This window comes from Gorilla gorilla, chromosome 4, assembly GCF_029281585.2.
Source record: "Gorilla gorilla gorilla isolate KB3781 chromosome 4, NHGRI_mGorGor1-v2.1_pri, whole genome shotgun sequence".
Taxonomy (NCBI): domain Eukaryota; kingdom Metazoa; phylum Chordata; class Mammalia; order Primates; family Hominidae; genus Gorilla; species Gorilla gorilla.
Window position 1 is genome coordinate 140,026,816 of NC_073228.2, and position 20,415 is coordinate 140,047,230.

The 20,415-nt window shown below is 41.4% G+C and overlaps 1 protein-coding gene and 1 long non-coding RNA gene across 6 annotated transcripts in view; one reads left to right on the top strand and one right to left on the bottom strand.

The window, feature by feature from the left end:
• Positions 1 to 6,381: 6,381 nt before the first annotated feature.
• LOC134758589 (uncharacterized) lies at positions 6,382 to 9,656 on the bottom strand. The gene is made up of 2 exons (XR_010133940.1): positions 9,496 to 9,656; positions 6,382 to 6,659 (listed from the first exon to the last, which is right to left on the bottom strand). It is a non-coding gene; the product is annotated as an uncharacterized lncRNA (long non-coding RNA).
• SMAD5 (SMAD family member 5) overlaps positions 9,526 to 20,415 on the top strand; it is a 50,107-nt gene continuing 39,217 nt past the window's right edge. For 2 of the 5 annotated variants that reach the window (XM_004042548.5, XM_055389537.2), the window contains exon 1: positions 9,728 to 9,845. The gene's annotated coding sequence lies outside the window, so the exon portion shown is untranslated. Of the gene's footprint in view, positions 9,846 to 10,025; positions 10,843 to 20,415 lie in introns of those variants that run through there. The other 3 variants (XM_004042549.5, XM_055389538.2, XM_019028232.4) reach the window with 3 other exon arrangements.

Consider the following 20,415-nt stretch of genomic DNA (forward strand, 5'->3'; position numbering starts at 1 on the left):
AGGTAAAGTAAATATTTACTCTCATATGAGAACAGACTTCTTTCCAATGGTCATGGAAGCCAGAAGCAGTCCCCAGATGGTTTTTGCTCTGATCTCAGAGACATTATACCCAAGACCACTTTGGAGCTCAGAAGTCATACAAATTCTCATTTCTGACAGAATGACCTGGCAGGGGGCTCCTTCTGCTCCATCAGTGACACATTTGAAGCAGAGGACTTTGTTGACTTTCTACTCTCTTTTTAAAACATTTGAAATTTAGTATTCAGTACACAATGCAACAGCGCTCTATAAAAGCAGGTCTCTGGAGGCAACACAGATGTGATCAACATCCCTGGACTGCTTAGCATGGTCTCTGCAGTGGAAACCTTACACCACATGAGGTGGGTAGCTAGAGTTGACTTAGAAGAGCTTAACTGATTTGATTCAACACTTTAAATCACCTCTAATGTGGCACATTAGTAATGCCACCATATTGTAAATGATACATCCACAGAAGCATTAGTCATTATACAAATAGAATGAATAGGTTTCACCACACTTCAAGATAAACATGTCGAAACACTAACTCCATTCACTCAGGGCCTTTTGAGCTTGCTCAGGGCCCTTACCTGGCTGTTAGAATAAATACAAAGTTTTATGGCTTACTTTCTCTGTATGACTTCACCATCACCCAATACAAATTCAGGCTAGAAACTGCAGTTGTGCACATTGACACATTTATTTATTCATTCTCTTACTTAGTAACCTATTGTTTTCTCAGCTTGGTTTACAGAGTATTATGGTTCCCTGACATTGATCACAGGATTCATAAGTACCATTTTTGTTAGAGTGCAAAAGTTTAGAATGGTTCTGCATCTCAAAAAGAATGAGTCAAGAAAGCAGGCAGTATTGTGTCATGGTTAGAGCAAGAGCTTGAGAGTTATGTTCACTTGGATTTGAATTCTAGTTTCATCGCTATGTGTATAAACTCAGGAAATGACTTCACTTTTCTGAACCTCCATTTTCTTATCTGTAAAATGGTTGTGAAACCCCTCACCTCTCTCCATTTCAGCACTGTGTATCTCTTTTCCTTTTTATGCACCTCCCAGAATGTCAAGCATCAATAAAAGATCCTTGAGGATCAGCCAGGTCATGAAGGAGGAGGAGATATGTAAGGTGGCCTGGGAAGGAAAGGTAGCACTGGTTACAGGAAGGGACATCTCCTTTAGTGATTACTATAAAAGCAAAGGTGTGCTGATGGCAATGTGATGGCCAGGTGGGAGGTGGGAACAGTAAGGACAGCAAAAACACCAGTTTAATGACAAGGAAAAGGAAGGAGGTATAGGAGACGCTAGGAGAGGTTGGAAGGGACTGAGCTGTAGAAAGCAGAGAATGCAAGATTTTACAGAATATAGCAAAGTAAGAAATGGGCTTCATGTACAAAATATTTCAAACAAATTCTCTTACATCCTTTAATGATTAACAAAGCATTTTGCAAATACCAGTTTCTAAAAAAAGAAAGCTTCCAAGACAGGTTAAAAACACTTCTGAGAGTTGTAAACCCTCACAGGCTATAGGAATATGTGCATTCACAACAGCTAGTTCTTTAATGGCTTGTGCCTTAGTTTCTTCCTTTATAAAAAGGAGAATGATAATGTTGGTAACCATGACTACATTGTAGGTTATCATAGCATTTCATCAAATATAAAAGGCGTGTCACCCTGTACTTTGCATAAAGTAAGTGCTTAATCAATATCAGCTATTTATGTGTGTGTGCATGTGTGTGTATGTGTGTGTGTGTGTGTGTGTGTGTGTGCATAAAGAGATGTCTTGTAAGATGTTCCATCAATGTATTGACCATGGTCATTTCTGATTCATGGGATTTTAAGTAATTTTTACCTTTTTGGGCCTTTTTGCTATAATTTGAATTTTCCCAATAAACATGCATTATTTGTGTAAAAACTATAAAGCGATTTTTTAAAAATCCATACTCAGCAATGAAACATTTCAGATAATGTAGTTGAGTGGGATACAGCTTTGCTTGTAACAGCCTTTCCAATGATCAGACTGAATAGTTAACCCTTCAGTGCTAAAAACTCTATTTCAGAAAAAGGTCCTTGTTTTACATTTTCATAATTAAATGGTCTATTACAGGTGGGAGCTTTTTACAAAACAAGGAATTCCTTAAAGGTAAGAAGAGTCTCCTCCACTGAGAATATGTAGGCTTCCAGCTTTGAAAGGATAGATTTTTGATTTTTAGTCTGAGAGTCTTCCATCTAGCGTTTATGGATTTTGAAGACAGAAGACAACCAAACATCCCCCAGAAGACTGTTAGCTTCACTAGCGCAGGGAAAGTATAATTCACCTTTGTATTCCCAGGGCTTGACACAGTGCCAGGCACGGAGTAGGTACTATATAAACATTTTTATGTTGAATGAATAATCGAATGAATGAATGGTAAGTTTAAGGTCTGAGTTTCTGCTTGGGGGATGGAGAGAGTCACACCCTCTTACATACTAATATTTGAATAGGAAATTTAAAAAAATTAAATGGGAGCAAAGTGATTTTAACTAGGAGCACACATAAGACCAAAATTGAAGTAGAAAATTCAATGCCCCTTTATTAAAGGCCTACAGCACACCGGGCCCTGATCTACATGTTGAGGACAGTTGTGAAGAGGAGCTTAATTACAGTGGGGAATACAGACTTTGATCAAGCCATGACATGTGGGAGGTAAGTCCCAGCAGGGAAAGAGCTGGATGCTTTGGCAGCATATGATGGGGGCACCCAGTCTAGGTAGGGTGCAGTGGGGAAAGCAGACATGGCCAGGGAAGGCCTTTGTAAGAAATAGCCATTGAAGTTGAGACCCAAGGTTGATGAGAAGGAGCAAGAAAAGTCAAGAGTGGCAGGCAAAACATTTCAGAAGCTTCCAAGGTGGAGACATAGAACAAGCTAGGGGACCACACGTACAAAGATCCTAATCTGGGGAAGAGTTTGTGATATGTGAGGAACAAAAAGAAGGTCAGTGTGAGCAAGGCACCTGCGAGAAGTGGGCCATGGCAGGGATCACATCACTCAGGTCAGGGCCACGGGAGGAAGTTGGGATTTGATATGATGTGTAATGGGAAGACCTTGAAGAGCTTTACTGTGACAGTAACCATAATCTTATTTATATTTTCAACATGGAATAGCTGTTGGGTGATAGAGGGGGTAGAGTGAGGCTGAGTGGAGGCAGAAGATAGTCCAGGCAAGAAATAAGGGTGACCTGGACTATGACCTGGGTCTATCTGTAGACAGTAGACATGGAGAGAAGTGGATGGATTTGAGCTATGGTTTGAAGGTAAAACTGATAAGACTTGGCAACTGGAAAGTTGAAGGGCAGCCCTATTTAACTCTGGCTGCTCTGTCTAACAGAAGCCATCCTTTTTCATCCCAGCACTCTCTCCCCCAACTTCCATTCATGGTTTTATTTTTCTACAGGTACTTTTTACCATGGGACATATTAAGTTTTATTTGTTTTCTCACTATTAATAATTATCTGTTTATTACAGCTTTAACTTTTGTCTGTTTTGTTTAATGTCTTATTCCTTACGCCCCAAACATTCTTGGCACATATTAGGTATTCAATAAATATTTATTGCCTTATTGAATAAGGGCATTAATTTAATAAATGAATAAGTAAATGAGGGTGCGAGACAAGGTAAGTGAAGAATGTTTTTAGTTGGCTATTCCTTCATAACAAACAAACCTAGAATCTCAGTGGTATACAACAACAGACATTACTTTTTCTCACTCTTGGGTCTGTGAATCAGCTTGGGTAGCTGTGCTTCAGGCTTGCAGGTCTGTTGAGCTGGGCTCCGGACTGTGTGTTGGGATCCACTCTGCTCCATGTGTATTTTCATCTTCCTTGGATCAATGGCTACCTGGAGTCCGTTCTTCTAAATGGTAGATGGCAAAAGCACAAAAGACCAAATTCAATTTCAAAGGAGCAAGGAAGAATATTTCACCTTCTCTGGTGGAAGATACTGCATGGCAAAGGGTATGAATGTATAATTCCACAACAGGGGGAGATTGAGGATTAAAGATCTATAATCCAATCTTCCAATATGACAGCTAGGTATGGCTTGAACAACTACATGGATGGAACTGCCATTTATTGATATGGGGAAGACTGGAGCAGGAACAGGTTGGGGAGAGAGGATAAAAATTAGGAGTTCAAATTTTGACCTGATAAATCCAGTGAGACTGCCAATGACGGGAATCACAAGTGGTAGAAATGTAACTGGCTTAAGCAAAAGCAGAATATACTGGTGAATGTAATTGGGAAGTCTAAGGAGGATCTTCAGAGCTTCAGGTACAGCTGGATCCAGGAACTCAAAAAATTTTGTCAGGGATTTGACTTAGCTTCTGTTTCTTTGATCTGTTTCTCTTTTTTGGCTTCACTTCCAAGCAAACTCCCTCCACATGGTGGTGAGATGGCTCCAGGCAGCCTCAGAGTCACCCTTAGCTTAGCAATGATAGTAAAAAGAAGGACTTTTCTTTCTCAACATCCATATGTCAGTCTAAAAGATGATATTGTTATTTTGCTTAGGTCATATGTCCATTTATCAACCAATCACACTGGCCTGGGTAGCTGGGGCACTATGATAACCCTCCCTGGTCACGTGCCCATCTCTGGGGTAAGGTGTCTGGTACTGTAGTTAATACAGTAAGGAAATGATATCACAAAGGAAGCAGGAAAAAGATGATTGGAAGGTATTGAGGCAGACAAAATCCAAACTACTGCAGTCTGGTAGAGATGGTGAGAGGGTAGTTGAACTTATGGGTCTGGCGTCCATTAGCCAAGTTCAAGATGGGACCAGAAATTTGGGAATTGTCTATAACAGATGGTACTAGAGGCCTGGGAGTGAACGAGATTACCTATTGGAGTAAGAAGAGAAGAGGGCCTATTGTACTGTAAAATGAATACACATTTTATGTGACAAATAGATTTGCTAATTCATTCTTAGAAATTGCTGGCATATCAGGAGAATACATGTGTTTTTAAAATAAACACCTGTATGGCACTTACTTTGTGCCAGGAACTGTTCTAAGAACTTTGCAAGTCTCTATGCATGTAATCCTCATAATTCTATTAAGCTGATACTACAGTTATCCCCATTTTACAGATGAGGAATCTGAGGCAGAGTTTGGGTTAAGAAACTTGTGCATAGTCATACAGGTAGTGAGATAGTCTGTGTTCAAACAAAGAAGTAATCAGAGTTCTCATGATTAAGACTTCATGTAGTTAAAGAGCTTCCTAGAGAACACGAAGTTTTCATCTCTTTCCCCTCTCCTCAATTCCATAACACTTTCAGATTTTCACCTGCTGCTCTGGATTTGTCGTGGGGTACACATGTGGTTTGGCTCATCTGAGACTGTCTCTGAGGATGAAAGTTGAGAAGGTAGAACCCCGGAGGTTATTCAGGTTAACTTGGGGGGTGTTCGCCATCAGGAGAAACAGATGCTGTTTAAGTCAGGAAGAAATGAGTGTTCGCTCCAAGGCCTGCTTCAGAAAGCCTCTTTGTTTTATGACTCTGGGTGCAAGCAACCCTTTTAATTTTGTGTCTTGGATTCCAGCCATAGGAGGCCTTCTTTAATGTGGCAGATGGCTGGAGACAGGCAAGCCAGGTTTCTAGACTCTACATTAAGCTGCCTTCCCTAGAGAGGAGTCTCCTAATTATGTTGCTCTGAAAAAGAGAAGAAGAGATACCTTAAAATGGACACATTAAACTTATACCACGTGTAAAGTAACCACTGTCTTAAGCATCTGCAAACATGTGGAGGTCAGGAAACCTTTGAGAATCTGATGAAAGCTATAGGCTTTTTCTGCAGAAAATTTGTATGTAGGTATATACACAGAAATGTGCACATTAATTCCCGGGGGGTGGGGTCACGCATTCTCTGATATCCGTCCCTGAAGCTTCAAGGAGTCTGTGGCTGCCAGATTCCTGTGCTTTGAGTGGAGGCAGCTGTCATTCTTTCACTTTTTCATTTTTCAATACATTATGATCTCAACTTCTGAGCTATGAAAATAAAGGGTCTGTGGATTATAAGAGAAGCATTTCACACCAGAACACAAAAATTTTACTGGAAAAAACTCCTTTCAAATATTGGATAAAATTACTTTTGCATATTCTCTGGTCAGCATGGAAGGTTCGCTCATTCTGTTAAAGACTGACATGAAATCTCTTCTGACAAACATGATGAACTTTTTCTTACTGGATTGTGGGGTGTGCCTCTGCACATCCTTGGAACCTCACTCATCCCAGAACTCCTCAGTTGAGTTCTGGCTTCTGCACTGTTTCCTATATTAAGAATTGGGTGCAGTGGGCAGTCTGCCAATTAAAGAATAACACAGAATTCTCAGAATTTGGAAAGGAAGCTTTATTGTTTCCAAGGACTCTGCTGGAGGAGTCATACAAACTTTGCCATTTCTTCCTCTGATGTCCAGGTGCCATGATTGTCTGAGGAAGGGAGAAAAAGTCTTTGAAGTGGCTACCAGGATCCTTTGCAGATCTCTGGGATGTCATTCACTCATGCTTCTGTGCTGGGTGACTCCTACCATCATCACATTCTTCCAATTCTCCCAGTAGGGTATGCAGTAGTCATGTAGGCAGAGCCTTCTGAGCTACAGCAAACTACAAAATTAAGATATTTATTAATGATTTTCAAACCAAAAACAATTTGCCTCAATTACCAGACATTTTAAAATTAAAAAATACAGAAATGTTTCTAAATTATTCCAGTTCTTCATCTTCCATATATTGTCTCACCTTTCCCAAAAGTTGCCTCCTTCTTAGACCTGAAAAACTCAAGGTGGGAGTAGGTCATGGGCTAAACATTTAGGCTAATTCTCTACATGAAATTGATAATATAAATGATTATTGAAAAAATTCAAAGGAAAGGATCATTTCTTCTGTAAACATCAACCCAACCCAAGAAAAACTATTTGGGATTTAAATCAGGGTTTCTCAACCACAGCACAACTGATATTTTGGGTTGACTAATTTTTGGTAGAAGGAGGCTGTTCTGTGCATTGTAGCATGTTCAGCAGTGTCTCTGACCTGCAACGCCTAGATGCTAGTAGCACCGCCCTCCTAGTTGTGACAACCGAGAACATCTTCAAACATTGCCAAATGTTTCCTGGGGGTGCAGTCACCCCTGGTTGAGAATTATAGGACTAAATTGTCCAGAAATAGATTTCTCTACAAGTAAAGTAAAATTGAGTATTGGAGTTGCTTTTATCTGGTCTTCTTGATCAGGTGAATGGCTAAATGAAAAAAGCAGTTTGTCTATTTTGATGCCCCACTGACTATGTCTATCTGTTCAGATCATCCTGTTCTACATTTGTTCTTAGATCCCATTTGATTGCCAAAAACAGGGACTTCCTTACTTCATTCTTATGGTTCTGGGATGCCTGTTCATTTGCTGTTTCATAGTGTTTTTGACTGTATAGATATTTAGTGATCCCTCTGATTTTCCATAGCCTTTGAGGTCTAGGTAATTTCTTAGACCTTCGGAAGGCTGCTGGTGTGGTACTAAAATCTCCATTCCTCTCTTCTATGTTATCTCTTCCAACTTTAGACCTAAACTGAGCTCAAATAGCAAGTTGGAGAGGCTGGAGTCTCTGGCTGATTTGATCAGTACGTGGACACATAACTTAGGAAGCAAAACTGTTGGCTATGAGATTACATATGTGATTATGAAAAGGAATCTTGTAATCACAAAATCTTCTGACATATGTACAGTGACTGCAAAACAGCAAATAATTTGTCTCGGGAAGGATTTTATTGGCTGTTTGAAGTGAGGAGTATCTCCACTATACAAAATATTTAAACCAAATTGTTATGTCCTATAATGTTCAACAAAGCACTCTGCAAACATCAGTTCTGGAAAAAAAAAAAAAAAAACGTATCCTCCAAGGCAGGATTATATGCACTTCTGGGAGTTGTAAACCCATGCAGGCTCCAGAAATATTTGCCTTCCAAGGGCTGGAAACTTCTGAATTAACAACAAATAATCAGTGAGTGTGACAAAGAGTTAAAGTACACAGACTTTACTTTCTCAAAGTTTATGATGTAGTAAAGAAGTTTAAGATGGAGACCTGAAATTGCAAACTGGTGGCCAGTAGGCTAAATCGGGACCATGGATTTGTTTTGTTTGGCTTGCATGTAGTTGGCCTCCAGAATGTCTAACAGGGTGAGAGGAAGGGAGCGGGTGGGGGGCGGGAAGGAGACAGGCAAAGAGAGAGAAAAATAGAAAGAAGTTGCTAAACAGATATAATTGAGATTTTCACATAAAAATCTAAATTTCCAGCTTTGCTTGAAAAATCAGAATATCTGCCAACACTGGGTCCTTATTCCCACATTTCCCTATGGTAACAGTTGGCTGGAATGAAATAGCAGTGACCCCTTTGGTCTCTGGAACTAGACACTCACTCTCTGGTCTCTTCCCCCACTTCCCCTTCACTCCTTTACTAGGCCTCTGTCACCATTTGAGATGGCCACCCCTAATGCAGAGACTTCTGGAACATTTATTTAGTTTCTTCTCCACAGAAATAAACTTCTAGAGCCTGGAGCAAAATAGTGGCTGCGCCATTTGTGTGTCAGATGAGATGACCCTGGCTCAGGCCATGGAGGTGGCAATTGAGGTGTGAGGAATGGTCAGATTTAGGATAAATTTTGAAGAAAGAGTCAGTAGAATTTCTGATGGATTGGATTAGGGTGTGAAAGAGCATTCCAAAATGACCCCGATTTTGATTTTTACTTATTTTAAAAAGAAAACCTATAATAGCACATTGGAGAGCCAGTACTGACCTTTTAAAATAAAAACAAAATTATTCAAAAGCTTTTTCTTACTAGTACTCTTCAAATCGGGTACCCTATGTGGTACCAATATTATATTCTGGGAAATACTGACGGTTTTGGAAATTTGGAGGAAAAAGCATCGAGAAGAGCTCCAATTACTTAGAAAAGAGAGTCCAGGAGATGGGGTGTTGTATATAAGCCTATGGATGGCGTCTCTGCACCTCAGTGGCCCCGCCTGTCCAGGGGCTGGGTCCCCACGGGATCTCCCTCCCCACAAGGAGGTGGAGAGGCTATGTGTCTTGAACAACTGGGGTTGCGATCCAGTGTATGGACAGTCCCACTCCTGGAACTCCAGGGTGGGCACTCGCTCCATTTCCACAGGCCCTCAAGGGTTCCAGGATTGCCCCGTGGGAGGGGTTTTAGTGCTGCATCTAGTAAGAAGCTGTAAGATGCTCAGAAACACGTTTTGAAGCTACTTTGCACAGACAGAAGACTCTTCATTCAGATTTGTATTACAAATCAATAAAAGTAGCTAAGTCGTATCTGAAGATGTTTTTGTTTACACTTTGTATGTGACAGAAAACCTCCAGTTGTCTGTGTCAAGGACAATTAGTTAATTTTATTACAATGTATACTGATTTGGTTAGTGGAAGCTTCTAGCGCCTACTGTGGTGGTGGTGGGAGCTATCTGATTCCCATTCCCAGGCCTGGCCATCGACGCGAAGGCCTCCAGCTGATCGGAAGTCGGCGTTGGCCGGCGCAGAGCCCGGCGCGGAGGCTTCTTTCAGCCGCCCGGGCAAGACACCCCTCCCTCGGTCCCGCAACGGTCACTCGGCCTCTGGCGCGCATGCGCCGACCCCAGCGGGCGTCCTCCCGGGCTCCCTCTCCCTCCCTCCCTCATCCGGGTCCTGGGCGAGCGGGCGCCGTGCGCGTGTCCCGCGGCCGAGCTGCTAATAAAGTTGCAGTGAGGGGAAGCGCAGCGACGGCGTCGGGAGAGCGCGCCCAGCCGGCTCGGGAGTGAGTGAGGGTCCCCGGCGCGCGCGGGCGAGGGGAACCGGGGGCTGCAGGCTCTGCCCCGGCGGACTCGGGCCGAGGCGGGGGCGTTCGGCCGCGGACGGAGCGGAAACGACCCGGGGCCTGTCGGGCGGGAGGTAGGCCGAGTCCTGGCCTGCCGGGGTCCCGGCTGGCGGACACGGTGCGGCCCAGCGGCTGCGGAGGCCTCACCGGCTGCCCGGGGCGTCCTGAGGCGGGGCCGGGGCTGGCCCTCGTCCCAGCCCCGCCGTTACCGCCCAGATTTTGGAGGGAGGCGTCTGGGACGCCCTGGAGGGGACCCCCTGACCCCGCGCTGTCCTGGGGAGCGGTTTGCTTTCCTAACTCATCGGATGTACCACCCTGGATACACACCCGTGATAGGACTGCGGTGCTCGGCCGGGCAGCCTGGGCTGCTGCACTGCGAAACTGTCCAGTGGCTTGATGAATCCGTGCCGCTGTCGCTTTGTGTTTCAAAGATAAGGATCCGCGCTTATCGGTGGGAATTACACTCTGGGCAGTTGTGACCGGCTACTGCAATCAGCTGGTAGTTAGACCTGGTTTCTGCCACTTGCCATATCAGTTTTCACCACTGCAAGGATTTCTTCTACTTCATGTAAACTTCTCTGTGCTGCAAAGAGAATGCCAAAGCAGCGTCTTTTTGCCTTCACCATATTCAGCCGCTGGCCGGGTCCTATACTTCAATATCAGGGCTCAAATTAATATTCCAGTCTCTTCCCCTCCCCTTTTCCCCTCTCCCCCTTTCAGCTGCTGTTACTACGTGGAGTTTGGAGCCTAAGCTTTGAAAACTCCCATGTGGCGCGCCCGTCTTAAGTCTGAGCATGCTCAGTAGCCAAAACAGATTTTTGGTTGCAGAACTCGGGCGAGGATACTTGGGGTATTTGGACGTTTGCCGGCTTCCTAACAGAATGTTCCGATTCTGGTGGTGATGGCATTGGAGAATGGAGCTTAGGCAAGCCTGTAGGTGAGGAATGGCTGAACACCCTGAGCCAGATGTTTATCTTGATTGTAAAGACAATGTTTCCTGACCAGCTGGAGCTTTGGCAGGGGTGGACGGAGAGTGTTACGGGGGGGAGGGAGCAATTTTGGCTGCTTGTGCATTTAAATGGGTGTGGCGCTAAGTATATCTTGTTTACCTTATCTTTCTGTGGAAAAGTTTTGATGTCTAGGTTTGTCACATCATGCCTGTTGCCTAGCACTACCAAAAGGGTTCTTATCTAGCAGCAAAATTGAATAGGTGGAGGTCGTGGCTTGGCCTCACAGAAGTTGAGAGGAAAGGGTACTTGGGTTGCGTTTTTGAAAATTCATATTTAAAACTAGAGTACTTGAATTTCCTTAGAGTACCTGAATTGCCCAGAGTGAATTAGTTTTTAATTTTAATTTGAAAGACAAAAGATTGAAAACCTTAGTCCCAGTAGGTTTAGTAACATTCCAAATAGCTTACAATTTCTGCTAGATGCCAATGCAGTAGTGTCCGTTGTGGGGAAAACAGTACCTACACTCAGTGTGACAGTTTCACATTTATTGATCCAAATATCATTATGAAATTAGTGTTCCAAATTTAAGGAGCTATTTGCAGATGTATAACAAATTATTTTAGTCTTTTATTCCTTTGGTAACTATTAATTTTTTTTCTCTACAGTGAAAATTGTAAAAATGCAAAACTTAGAAGAGACAATTTAACAAAACTTAACCTTCATAAAGGTTGTAGATACTATGTTTAGATTTATAAAGTTTAATTTTGATGATTATTTGTGTGATTGTTCCTATACATCTTCCTTTCCTTCCCTCTCCACATTGCTGCTCCCTCAGTCTTTTTTACATTACTGCTGTTAATTTACCCATGTATCTTTGTTAAAAATACCTCATTCATCATTTTGTGCTTCCATTCCTTTCAGATCATAGCTGAAATAAGCAAGAAAAGTTAGATGAACCTTCTCAACTGACTTTACTCTCAGGTTTTAAAGGCATCCACATGATATGGTCTAGTTAAAAGGAGAAAGAGAGCAGCAAACTGGAAAAAAAGAATAAAATATTTTCGCAGGTTCTGTACAGATCTGGTAGTATTATCTGCGTGTCTGGTTCACTGTGGTAGGCGCCACAGAAATGGGTAGATTGATAATGTGTTGCATTTCTTTTCCCTCTGGCAAAGTCAGCTATTAATTTCAGTGGGAGACAGTGGCAGAAAGTTGTTACTAATGAGGTTTGAATCAGATTGTTGTTTACTGTTGGTTATGTAACATGTTGCTGGGAGTATTATTAAAAGTTGCATTCTGCAGCAAAGTAGAGGCAAGTAAATTCTGCTTACCCTCTTCACTGGGTTTTAATTCTTGGCTGAACCTGAAGGCACATTAGACTACAACCATAATTATACCTGGGCAGCCTGTCTGTTTCCTGTTTTCATCATGAACCCAAACATTATGATTTGCAGTGATGATCTTTTTTGTCCTTTGCATTGAACGGAGGCAGTGTGTTTTCTCCCTCTACTGAAAACAGATTTGTAACTTGGTCAAATTGAAGATTTTAGTGTTTTGGAAACTAGGCAGTAAAATACCAGTTTTTCATTTCTTAATACAGTTACTTAAGTTGAAATACCATCTAAAAAAATCTATTTCATGTATATTCTTTGTCTTTATGTAAATTTTAATATTACTAGTACTTTGTAGAGTTAAGAAAACTCTTTTTGTTTATGACATATCAGTGTTTATTATTACCAGATGTATATGTTGGTCTAGGCAATGAGCCACACATCTGGGTGAATTTCAGAGCTGACTTGAGTATGCTTGAGGATACAGGTGTCTATTCTCTTGGTTTATCAGTCTTCCCTATTTTTATTTCTAGACGATCTATATTCCTTGTATCTGTCTGCCTGTCTGTCTCTCTCTGTCTCTCTGTACACTAACCACAAAGAAGGCAAATAGTTTATTTCTTCAAATGTTACAAGCAGCTTATAGCCTATGGTTTGCCAGTCTACTCATAAGGTCAAAGACATTGAGTAAGATTCCCTTTTATAAGGGATACTAGTAGCCTGAGGAATGATTCTTATCTCCACCAGTCTGGATATTCTAGAGAAAAGAATACCTGGATATTCTAGAGAAAAGCATATTCTAGAGAAAAGAAAAGGCCCAAGGAAGCTGGGGTGCAATATAGGGTGCTTTCCCATCAAAACAGATGATGAAGGACCCTTGGAAGCTGACCCATGGCATCCCCCCACCACTGGGGTCTAGCTCTGTCGCCCAGTCTGGAGTCCAGTGGCGCAATCTTGGCTCACTGCAACCTCCGCCTCCCGGGTTGAAGCAATTCTCCTGCCTCGGCCTCCCAAGTAGCTGGGATTACAGGCACCCACCACCATGCCCTGCTAATTTTTGTGTTTTTAGTAGAGACGGGGTTTCACCATGTTCGCCAGGCTGGTCTTGAACTCCTAACATACCTTGTTTTTCCACTTCTGAAGTTAATAGAATAATAGTCATAGGAATTTGCAGTTCATTGGTGTTGTCACATACCCTTTACCTCTAACCAGAACTCTGAATCTGAGAAGTTTGTTTACTAAATGGGAGGTAAAGATTTAGAACTCTTTTGGAAGAATTGTTAAAAACTAGATTGTTGTTAGGACTAATCTCATAGGCCACCTTAATATTCTAACAGCCTTTGTTGTTTTCTAACCTGGAAAGATGGGGTAATTACAGAGTTCTTAGGTTTTTCATAAATAATCAGCTAGTTCTGGGCTATTTATTTGAGAGTGTCTCTCTCTGTCGCCCAGGCTGGGGTTCAGTGACGCGATCTTAACTCACTGCAATTCTGCCTCCCGGCTTCAAGCGATTCTCCTGCCTCAGCCTCCCGAGTAGCTGGGATTACAGGCACCCACCACCACGTCCAGCTAATTTTTTGAATTTTTAGTAGAGATGGAGTTTCACCTTGTTGGCCAGGCTGGTCTCGAACTTCTGACCTCAAGTCATCTGCCCGCCATGGCCTCCCAACGTGCTGGGATTACAGGTGTGAGCCACTGTGCCTGGCTGGGCTCTTTATTTAGTTTTGATTTTTTTTTTTTTTTTTTGCCTTGGGCAGCTAGGGGGGAAGTTTTTGGCCCAATTCTAGTAGAGTGGTGTTTTCAGTGACTTTTCTTCCTCCTTTTACTGTATCCTAACTTGGTTGAGATGATATTTTGCAAGAAAGAGTTCTTTATTAAGTCAGTTCTGTGTGTGCAATACTATAATTGTAATTCACTTTTGGAAGCTAGTTATTAACATACATTTTGTAACTAGGTTTTGCTCTCGAATTTTTTGGGACCCCCCCGCATCTCTTCCTATAGCATATATGTAATTTATAGACTGGTACAATATAGAAGTTTGAAAGTGATTTGACCTGTTAAGATTTTAGCAGGGTTTTTTTTCTTTTGATATCCATATATGTTGTTTTGTTATACCAAAAATAATAGAAAAAAACCAGTGTCCCATTCCCACTTTTTCTCTGAGCATAGCAACTGGAGTCTTGGGAGGAGGCTTACATCTTTCAAATTTAACTATGATCTCAGAATATGGCTGGTGCTTTCAAGGCAAGTTTTGTTTTGTTCAGGTTTGTTTTCATGATGTGTTAGGATCTGCCTAGTATCCTATCTGGTAGGCTGTACAACTTGAGTTCTAGTTATTCTGGTTTGTGTGTTCCCAGGAAGAGGGGGTTCTGCAAAAATATTTAAAAGCCAGTCTTCTTCTGTTTTCTTCTTAGTCACATCTTCTGTCTACTTTACTCATTGACCATTTCTCATTCTTTGGAGATGAAAGTGTAAATTAAGTGAATGATGACACTAGAGCTGAAAAGTTACCCAGAGTCATGTTTATTCCCTTTTCTACTAAGCAGGGAACTTGAACTCTGGGTGCACATGAGCTCTCTGGAGAACATCTTCATAATGCACTGTAATATATGTCGTGTACACAGGTTAGCTCTTTGTGCTCCAGAGACACATTTTACAGTCATGATTTGGTATCTGCACTTGCTGATTTTATAATTTAAAGGAATCACTACAAAGATTGACCAGCTCTGTGTCTGTTCCTGTGCCTACACGCCTGTACAAGCATACTCAAACACATCTGGTAGCAATGTAGGAAATCTTGCAGGCTCTGTGGGGGTGAGTGATACATTTAGATCAGGCTCTGTTTAATTAGGGGACTTAGAGGAGCAGGTGAAGCTTAAAGAGTGATTAAAAACTGGGAAACAAAAGTCTGGCTGTGGGAGATAATAAAGTAGAGAATTCTGTGGGCACAGAATAGGCAAGGAGATTATGCAGTGAGAAGTGTTGGGAATCATGAGTTCAGCTCCTGAAGGGCTTTGAAATCTGCCGTGAGAACTTCTTATGTCTTTGGAAATCGGGAGCCACAGTTGAGGAAAGTGGTGATTTAAATGTTTCTCTGTGAAAATAATTTTGGCGCCCATGTAATTGTATCCTGTCTTTCTTGTAGATGTTCTTATAAAGAATAGGATTTCTGAATCTAGAAGAGCTGTGAGCAGACATGCTTTTGGTTTCCTTCTCCTCTCTGCGTGCAGTTGTGAATGTGGCTTACAAGTTTTATAGCAGTTGTATACCTGGATCTAGGGATGGTTTGACAGTGGTGGTGGTGGTTGTCTACTTGCTGACGCTTGGTGACTACTATTGATAATTAGAACCACAAGGGTAAGAGATTTTTAAAGCTTTACCCCCACATCCCCCCTGCCCCCAAAAGTTACCCTTAGGTTGTAAGTATGCAAGTGTCTTTCTTCCATTGCAGGGGATCCTGAGCACCTTGGTTCCCAAGCCTCCTGCATGGTCCGAGATTCTTGTTAAAAATGGGGGCGGTAAGGCCCTTCTGCCAAGCTTAGTGAATCTGAATTTTGAGGAATGGTTCTAAGGAATTTGTTGATTTAAAAACCCCATGTCCAATTATTTTTTACAGGTTTGAATTAGAATACAATGGGTTGTGACCCATTATGGGCATTTATTTTCATGGGATGATGTGCTCAGGAGATTTTGTTTTGGCCAATAGTGTTGAGGAAAATGTGGGGGATTGGTTTGCTTGCCTTTTTATTTCAGATTGCAGCAGTCATAGAGATGTTGGAGCACAAAGTGAAAGAGTTGTTTCTGTGAATTCACTTTAGAAATCTAGCTATGAGCTCTCTGTGTGTGTGTGTGTGTGTGTGTGTGTCTTTCTGTATGTTTGTCTGTATGTATGTGTGTCTCGGGGTGGGTATTGAAGTCAGTTTGTGTGTGTGTTTATTATGAAAGTTGGTCAGGATGTAGTACTTCCATAACCTTAGGTAAGAACAGGACCTTTGGGTTGTTGATTCAACATGGATTCATTTGAAATAGAAGCTTTGTGAAGCTTAGCAACATTTTATTCATATGGTTAATGTGTATAAAACTTAACCCTGAATCTTCCTTTAGCTTTCTTATCTGCATTTGCCAAATCAGTTGATGTCAAACCCCATTCTTCCAGTTGTCCAGGCTGATACCTTGGAATCATTGTTAACGCCTTTGTTCTCATACACCCCATGATCTCCTTCATCAGGAAGCTTACTCTGTTTCATATGTCTGCTGCTCACCACCCCAGTGCTACCACCCTGGTTGTAAGCCATCGTCATCTTCTCCCCTCCCTTAGATTACTGCATCTCTGAACTGGTCTCCCTGCTTTTATCATTGCTGTCTACCCCTCCTCCTGCTTATTCTCAACATACCAGCCAGGATTTATTTATTTATTTATTTTGAGACGGAGTCTTGTGCTGTCACCCAGGGTGGAGTGCAGTGGCATGATCTTGGCTCACTGCTACCTTGACCTCTTGGGCCCAAGTGATCCTCCCACCTCAGCCTCCTAAGTAGGTGGGATCACAGTCATGTGCCACTGCACCTGGCTAATTTTTTAATTAAAAAGAATTTTTTTTTTGTAGAGATGGAGTTTTAAAAACTATGTTGCCCAGGCTAGGCTTGAACTGCTGAGCTCAAGTGATTCTCTTGCCTTGGCCTTCCAAAGTACTGGGATTACAGGCATGAGCCACCACGCCTGGCCCAGGATAACTTTTTTTTTTTTTTTTTTTTTTGAGATGAAGTCTAGCTCTGTTGGCCAGGCTAGAGTGCAGTGGTATGATCTCGGCTCACTGCAACCTCTGCCTCCCGGGCTCAAGCAATTCTCCTTCCTCAGCCTCCCAAGTAGCTGGAATTACAGGCACGTGCCACCGCACCCAGCTAATTTTTGTATTTTTCGTAGAGACGGGGTTTCACCATGTTCGCCAGGCTGGTCTTGAACTCCTGACCTCAGGTAATTTGCCCACCTCGGCCCAGGATAATTCTTTAATAGTGTAAGTCGAGAACTATCATGTCTGTGCTCAGAGCTCTCCACTGAGTTCACAGTTTCCTTAGAGTACTGTAAAAGCTAAAGCCTTTATATCCAGCATGGCCATTCTGGCTCTCTGGTATCTCTTTGACCCCACTCCTTAGCTTTTCCCCCTTGTACACTGTATTCTCAGGCTATACTGGTCTTCTAGCCAGTATATGCTCTTCATGCCAGAAGCATGCCAGACATGCTCCTACCTTAGGATCTTTGCATTGCCTGTTGCCTTTACCTGTAATGGTTTTCCCTTAGATATATGCCTGTTGGCTCACTCTTTTATTTCCTTAACATTTTAACTCAGTTGGCACCTTCTTGGTGAGACCCAGCCCAGCCACCCTGTTTAAAATTACACCTCTCTTCCAGGACTTCTTGTCCACCTTCCCCTGTTTTAATTTTTCTCTTTAGCACTTTTCACCTAACAAACATATCATTTACTATATCTCGTTGGCCTCCTTCTGCTGGAATATAAGCTAAATGAAGACAAGTGTTTTGGTCCCTTTTATTCACTTCTATATTCCCAGCTCCTAAAATGCTATCTTAATAAATATTCTTTTGGATGAATGACTTGAATGAATTTGACAAGTTATTGTAATGTATGTGGTACTGTTTTTTAAAGATTATATTCTAGTGCGAGAGACAGAAGTAAATGAACAAATTATTATGAATCAGTTAATACAGTGAAGAAAATGAACATAGTATTGGATTAGAGATTAGGGAAACTCTACTTTATATAGGATTATGGGGCGATCAGGGAAGGTATCTGGGATGAGAGCTAAAGCTCAGACTTAAATAACGATAGAGCTAAAAATTAGTGGCCAGGGATTAAGAAAAGTGGTATAAGCAGAAAATGGCATTTGTAATATCTGAGGTTCAAAAGACATTCCAGTATAGGAAGATAAATGCTTTTGAAGAATGAATTCTTACTAATATTTATTGGGAGCAGGAATAATGCTTCTGGAGTTTTATTTCATTGTTTTGAGGAGCAACAGCTCATTTGTAGTAATAGGACACACTATGAAAAGTGCTAGATACCTGGATTACATGCCCTTTCTCTGTCTCTCTGTGTTCCTCTAATAACTTGAGTGTATCTCATTGTACTTACATATAGGGGTATAGTTTGGTGTCTGTCGTGCTACGTTATTCTGTGAAGGGAGATTCTGTCCCGTTTGCATTTTTGCTATTCCCACTGTTCACTCATATAGTACCTTTGTATGGGACTTAGAAAAAGGCCTTCTCATTTATTCCTTCACCCTTGGCTAGTGCTGATAAACCCCTGCGTGTCCTACAATGTCTGCTAGATAGTAGGTGCCCAATAAGTGTTTAATGATTCATGGCTGTTGTAGCTGCTGAGTCAGTTAATGCACATGTACTTAAAGAAGTAGGTGTACTTTATGATAATCATTTCTGTATTTCTGTTGATTAACCTAGAGTACTATAGTTATGGAAGTATTTGTACCTAGTTTCTGATTTGATTTTTCTTAGTTTCAACCTCCAAATTTGTATAAGCCCAAGTATATTAGAGAGAATTGTTTTGAAGCAGGAATGACTCATGATAATGTAAATCCTCTCTTTAATAAGGGTTCATAATATGGCTGAGGTATAGCTGCACTTTAATTTTGAAACCTGTTTTTCCTCTGACTCTTCAAGAAATATGTTTATTTTAAAAAATATAGAATTAGATGAAGCAGAAAGTGAAAAGTACACCTAACCCCACCACCAGAGCTAATATCACAAACCCTTTCTTTCATTAAACAAATATTTATTGAGCATATGTATCACTAGGCTTACAGTGATGAGTGAAAACAGATACAGCTCTTCTCGTGGAATTTACATTCTTGTGGGGACAGATTGGAAAGATAAATGTAAAAACATAGGTGTGGTAAGTGCTACAAAGTAGGAGTATGTGATACAAAGTAGGAGTATGTAAGCATATAAGAGGGGGACTTCTAGCCAGGACGGTTTGGGAAGACTTCCCCGAAGAAGGGATGCTTGAGCTGAAAGAGAGGTGAGGTGTGTGTGTGTTTTGTAATGTGATAGATTCTTTTGTAATTCATGATATACCGTAATTTTATAAGGTTTTCATTTATGGCTGAGGTACCACTGCATCTCTTTTGATACACTAGTGACATTCTGTGTTCAGTCAGTGGTTGCAGTTTTTCAGAAGAATCAGGGAACCTCACGTACACAGGAATTTCTAAGTATTATTATTACCTTGGTTTTCTTTCTAGCTTTGAGGTCATTTCTCTAAGAAATGACAAAATACATCAATAAAAGGGTATTATCAAGTCAAGGCTTCATAAACCAAAGGTATACTATGAAAGGCCAAGATAATAGCAGATAATGGGTTCATAGCTGTTAAGTCCCTCCAGTTTCTAGTGTAAGAAGGAACATACATGCCTGTCTGTTCAATTATTGGCTCTCTGTGCTTGGTGTACATTTTTTTAAACTCAATTTTAATGCACTATTTCTGTTGGCTATCATATGGAAATAAATCTAGGATAAAACTTAGTGATAGGCTAAATGGCATATGAAACTCTTTATAGCACCTGTTCTTTTTCCCATTACTCTCTAAGATCTTACAGAGATTACGATTAGTGTCTTTTAAGCCTGAGTTCCTAGCATGGAGTATTCCTGACATACACTAGTGGGCACCCGGTAAATTTTGAATAAATCAAATGTCTTCTCTGTCTAATATCACAATTCATCTCTCCAATTCATATGATCCTCAATATCTACATATTTATTCCTTTTCTCCTTGAGCTTTAATTTTATATCTTCCTGGATGCATGCCAGTATTTGTTTCCTTATGTCCCTCCACTGTCACTTTCTTGCCTTGTTTTGGCCATAACTAGAGTTACCCTTTGGTAAGTGATGTTTTCATTATTCAGGGTTTAAACCTTAACTTTTCTAGTTAGGCTTCTGTTTATTTGTGACATCCCTCGTATCTCTTTTTTTTTTTTTATTTAATCACGGTGTGTGTGTGTTCCTCTCAGTTAGGTTACTACCGTGGTTTTCATTTACCCTTTGTCCCCCTAGTTAGCCTCTTACTTGGTCCTGTGTTGCTGGAATTTTTGTCTTCTTGAAATACCTCTTCGAACATGCCTTTCGGCTTAGATAGAACTCTACACTGCACATAGAATTACTTCTAGCAGTCTGACTCCTTAGCCTTGTATTCACAGTCTTTC